Raw genomic sequence first — 6231 nt, 5'->3', positions numbered from 1 at the left:
TTCACCTAGTAGGGTGCCTGCCCGCTGTATGTGCAGCCTTGGCCCAAGCCCCCAACACATGTGGGAACTATGGGCGCTAGGGGAGCTTTGGTGCTGTGATGCTCTCCTTTTCTCCTTGTGTCTTTCCCAGTCTCTAGCTTAAAAAAAATAAGTAAATAAATAAATAAAAGTAGGCTTGGAGTGATGAAACTATGCCTGCACAAGGCCCTAGCAATACCAAAAAATAAAAATAAAAAATAAAAAACAGCACTGTCCCTGGTAGAAAGAATAAACATCACAAATTCTGGAGAAAAAAAAGCACAGGTTTGAAGGAGCTGGGCGGTGCACCTGGTTGAGTGCACGTGTTACAGTGTGCAAGGACCCCAGGTCCAAGCACTCCTCCCAGTGCCCAGCTGCAGGGAGAAAGCATCACAAGTGAGAAAGGTGTCTCTCTGTCTCTCTTCCTCTCTGTCTCCCCCTTCCCTCTCAATTTCTCACTGTCTATATCCAATAAATAAATGAATAAATAAATAAAATATTTGTAAATATTAACAGAAACATGTGTTTAAATCCCAGCTTGCCAGTTGGGTCTAGGAGTACAAATTATTTGATTTATTTCAGGCTTTTGTTTTCTGATTTATGAGATAAGTATACAAACTCCAACTTCACAAGCACAGTTTAAGTATTACTTGCAAACTGCCTAAGCACAGTGCCTGGCACATAGTGTTAAATAAATGGAAACTATTGTTTTTATGTTACCAGGAAGTCAATAAACATTCATTCACTTCAAGAGAGCAGAAGTAACCCTGAGCTGAGAGGTATGAGGCAGCCAGGGAAAGGACAGTAAAAGCACTACCATATTTCCTCATTAAAAGCTGGCTTTGCTTTGGAAAGGGGAAGATTTTTTTTTCCTCCCTCTCTGCTTATATGTGGTGATTAACTACCCCACTCCAAAGTGGAGAAATGTCACCTTCCCCTTCAATAAATAATAAGGTAGAATTTGCCTACATGCTTGGGGCCACTCCGGGTCTCATCTTTGTGAACCAGCAGGAAACCTCTCCTGAGTGTTGAGCCTGACGGTAATTGAATCATTTGGCATGAAATTGGAGAACACACCATAATAAATCGGACCTTCTCTTGCATACTCAAAGAAGTAAGCCCTCAGGAGAACCCCAGGTGCCAGATCTAGCTGGGTGGCGGGGGCGAGGAGGAAGTAGGATGACAGCCCATGGTGCCTGTGCACTCACTTCTGCTCAGGTGGCAAATAGACACTTTCTGGCACTGTTGAAAGGAGAGGTTCTCCCCATCCTCTGGCTCCAGGTAGCTCCAGCATTAGCCTGTTATATAGAGATGAAGCCTTTGATGTGTGTGGTATTACCTGATAAAGCACACACATTATGGTTTGCAAGGACCAGGGTTCAAGCCCCTGATCCCCACCTACAGGTGGTAAGTTTCACAAGCAGTGAAACAGTGCTATGTATGGGTGTTTCTTTCTCTCTCCCTGTCTCACCTTCCCGTCTCAATTTCTCTGTCTCTATCCAAAATAAATAATCATATAAATAAAACAATAAAAATATAGTAATAAAATTAAAGGAAGGAAGATTCTTGGGCAGCAAAACCAGATAGTAGGCAATGCAAAGGATCTGAGTCTCACAGTCTTGGGACCAAGGCTTTGTTCCATTTTTTTACCAGCTTTATGTTTTTGGACAAATTACTCAACCTCACTAAATTATCTTGTTTATAAAAATAGAGATTATGAACACCTAGAATTGCCAAAACCATCTTGAGGAAAAGAAACAGAAATGGAGGCATCACACTCTCAGACCTCAAACTTTATTATAAAGCCATCATAATCAAAACAGCATGGTACTGGAACAAAAATAGGCACACAGACCAGTGGAACAGAATTGAAAGCCCAGAACTAAACCCCCACACCTATGGACATCTAATCTTTGATAAGGAGGCCCAAAGTACTAAATGGAAGAAGGAGGCTCTCTTTAATAAATGGTGCTGGGAAAACTGGGTTGAAACATGCAGAAGAATGAAACTGAACCACCTTATCTCACCAGAAACAAAAATCAACTCCAAATGGATTAAAGACCTGGATGTTAGACCAGAAACAATCAAATACTTAGAGGAAAACATTGGTGGAACACTTTCCCACCTAAACCTCAAGGACATACTTGATGAAACAAACCCAATTGCAAGGAAGGCTAAAGCAGAAACAAACCAATGGGACTATATCAAATTGAAAAGCTTCTGCACAGCCAAAGAAACTATCACACAAACAAAGAGACCCCTCACAGAACGGGAGAAGATCTTTACATGCCATACATCAGACAAGTGACTAATCACCAAAATATACAAAGAGCTCAGCAAACTTAGCAACAAAAAAGCAAATGACCCCATCCATAAATGGGCAGAGGATATGAACAAAACATTCACTCCAGAGGAGATCCAAAAGGCTAACAAACATATGAAAAACTGCTCCAGGTCGCTGATTGTCAGAGAAATGCAAATAAAGACAACATTGAGATGCCACCTCACTCCTGTGAGAATGGCATACATCAAAAAGGACAGCAGCAACAAATGCTGGAGAGGCTGTGGGGACAGAGGAACCCTTTTGCACTGCTGGTGAGAATGTAAATTGGTACAGCCTCTATGGAGAGCAGTCTGGAGAATTCTCACAAGGCTAGACATGGACCTTCCATATGACCCAGTAATTCCTCTCCTGGGGATATACCCCAAGGACTCCATAACACCTAACCAAAAAGATGTGTGTACTCCTATGTTCACAGCAGCACAATTCATAATAGCTAAAACCTGGAAGCAACCCAGGTGCCCAACAAAAGATGAGTGTCTGAGAAAGCTGTGGTATATATACACAATGGAATACTACGCAGCTACTAAGAACAATGAACTCAACTTCTCTGACCCACCTTGGTCAGAGATAGAAGGAATTATATTAAGTGAGCTAAGTCAGAAAGATAAAGATGAGTATGGGATGATCCCACTCATCAACAGAAGCTGAGAAAGAAGATCAGAAAGGGAAACTAAAAGCAGGGTTTGACTAAATCTAGAGTAGGGCACCAAAGTAAAAACCCTGTGGTGAGGGGGAGGGTGGACATGCGGCTTCCTGGGCTGGCGGGTTGCGGGGGGTGAGATGGGACACAATCTTTTGGTGATGGGAATGGTGTTTATGTACACACCTATTAAATTGTAGTCATATAAATCACTATTTAATTAATATGAGAGGGGGGAAATTGATTGTATGTCTAACAAAGGGACTTTTCAAAGTTAACCCAATTACCAAATAATGTGATGATAACAGTAACTATCCATTGTCTTCTTGAACCCTAAGACAGCAGGAACCTCACATTTCCACTATAGAGCCTAAACTTCCCCCAGTCCTGGAACCCTAGGGTAGGGCCCACTTTCCCATATGTGTCTCCCAATTCTTATCAAATAATATTGCATCCGCTGATCACAACCTAATCAACACAATGAGTGCCACCCCAGCATGCTTCACTACAGACTGTGTCCAGAAACTTCAGGTGTGGAATGACAACCCTTCAGCTTCATCACTCGAGTGAGACCTTTCCTTTCATAGTATTCTCTAATTCCATCCCAGGTGGTTCACTTTCTAACAAAGTCCCAAAACCTAGATATAGACCAGGTTCCAGGAGATAGAGCATATGTTCACAGGTGTCCATAAACTAGGGCAAATATATACCTGAAAGCAGTAGTACACTAGAGTTTGCAGTGAGTACCCCCCAACACTTCATCTCCACTATTCCAACCTTTGGGTCCATGATTCTTCAACAATTTGTTTGGCTTTGTATGTTAACTCTCTTTTCAGCCACCAGGTTCCAGATGCCATCAGGATGCCGGCCAGGCTTCCCTGGACAGACTTCCTACCAATGCGTCCTGGAGCTCCACTTCCCCAGAGACCCACCCTACTAGGGAAAGAGAGAGGCAGACTGGGAGTATGGATCAACCAGTCAACGCCCATGTTCAGCAGGGAAGCAATTACAGAAGCCAGACCTCCCACCTTCTGCAACCCACAATGACCCTGGGTCCATGCTCCCAGAGGGATAGAGAATGGGAAAGCTATTGTGGAGGGGATGGGTTATGGAGATTGGGTGGCAGGAATTGTGTGGAGTTGTACCACCCCCATCCTATGATTTTGTTAATGTTTCCTTCCTTAAATAAATTTAAAAAACAAAAAATAGAGATTATGAATAAAAGGGATTATGAGAATATTCCTATTTTAATGAGTCCTTTTTATTGCTCGTGTAACGTACTACCACAAATGTAGTGGCTTACAGCAACATTAATTTACTCTCATATTGTGGAACTCATGAACCTGATCTTTCATTCATTGAACTAAAACCAGGGTGTCTATGGAGGTGGGTCTTTCTGGAGATTTTAGAGGGTGATCCTTTTCTTTGCGTTTTTTCAGGTTTCAGTGGCTGCCTACATTCCTTGGTTCATTACCTCTTCCTCTTTCTTCAAAGTGTGACTGGGGATGTGGTTCAACTGATAGAGCACAGGATAACGTGTATCACTCCTATCTCTGCTTAATCACATCATCATCTCTTTTGCCTCTGACCTGCTTGCCTCCATCTTGTTATGATGTCTGTGATTAACTGGATAATCTGGTTATATGGATAAACTCCATCACAAAAGATTTAACCACATCTGCAACATTCATTTTACCATAAAACACTATTCACAGGTCCTATGGATTACGATGTGGATTTATTTGGTAGAACATCACCTAGCCCACTCACTACCAACACCAAAGGACAAAAGGAGACATACACATAAGGATCCTCATAGAGTTTCTAGAATCTAATAAGCCATCTGAAATTTATCATCCTTTTCTCTTCCCACCATCCACAGGATACTATGCCCAAGGAGTAATTCACAGAGCATGCCCTAACTGGCATAAAAAATTTTGGAATATACCTAAAATAGACTTCCTAGCTTCTTCCAACATGAAGACCCCAAATCTCATCTGCTATATTCTTATCTTTAGGTTCCTGATTACTAAATAATTTTTTCTGCTTTATATCTTAATGTTTTTCAGCCACCAAGCTGCAAATGCTACTGTGATGCCAACCTGATTTCCCTGGACAGACAATCTCACAAAATGAGTCCTGCAACCCCACCTCCCTAGAGCTCCACCCCACTAGGGAAAGATAGAAGCAGGCTGGAGGGAGGGGGTATGGACTGACCTGTCAATGTCCATGTCCAGAGGAGAAGCAATTACAGAAGACCTCCCATCTTCTGCACCCCATAAAGATCTTTGGTCCTTTCTCCCAGAGGAATAAAGAATAGAGAAGCTTCCAATGGAGGGGAGTGGAACATGAAACTGGTGGTGGAAATTATGTGAAACTGTACCCCTCTTATCCCACAATATTGTCAATCATTATTAAATCACTAATAAAACAAAAAAAAGAAAGGTAAAAATAAAATGTTCCCTGGAATCAACCTGCCAAAACCCGTGTCCAGCAAAGAAGCAATTACAGAAGCCAGAATTCCCACCTTCTGTACTCCAAAAAGAATGTGTGTGGGGGGAGATAGCATAATGGTCATGCAAAGATACTCTCATACCTGAGGCTCCAAAGTCCCAGGTTCAATCCCCTATACCAACATAAGCCAGAGCAGAGCAGTGCTCTAGCAAAAAAAAAAAAAAAAAAAAAAAAATCTATTCATTCTCTGGAGCTCAATTTAGTCAGGACCCAGAGAGAGGAGAAAAGGAAGATAGGAAAGACACTCAGAAGTAGTAATAGATGTAGGTATGAAGAGGGAGTTGGGCAGTAGTGCTGTGGGTTAAGGACAGGTGGTGCAAAGCACAAGGACTGGAGTAAGGATCCCGGTTTGAGCCCCCAGCTCCCCACCTGCAGGGGAGTCACTTCACACGTGGTAAAGCAGGTTTGCAGGTGTCTATTTTTCTCTCCCCCTCTCTGTCTTCCCCATCTCTCTCCATTTCTCTCTGTCCTACCCAACAATGACATCAACAACAATAATAACTATAACAAGATGTAGGTATGAAGAAAGAGAAAGCAGGACCATAGAAAAAAATGGGCAAAAACATAGATAGACAGACAGACAGTTATAGAATAATATGTTAAGTGAGATAAGTCAGAAAGAGAAAGAGGAGTATGGGATGATCCCACTGATAACTAGAAGTTGAGAAAGAACAGAAAGGGAGACATAAAGCAGAAATTGACTGAGTTTAGAGTA

The sequence above is a fragment of the Erinaceus europaeus genome, chromosome 12, assembly GCF_950295315.1.
Source record: "Erinaceus europaeus chromosome 12, mEriEur2.1, whole genome shotgun sequence".
In the NCBI taxonomy this organism is placed as follows: domain Eukaryota; kingdom Metazoa; phylum Chordata; class Mammalia; order Eulipotyphla; family Erinaceidae; genus Erinaceus; species Erinaceus europaeus.
This window is presented reverse-complemented; position numbering follows the sequence as displayed.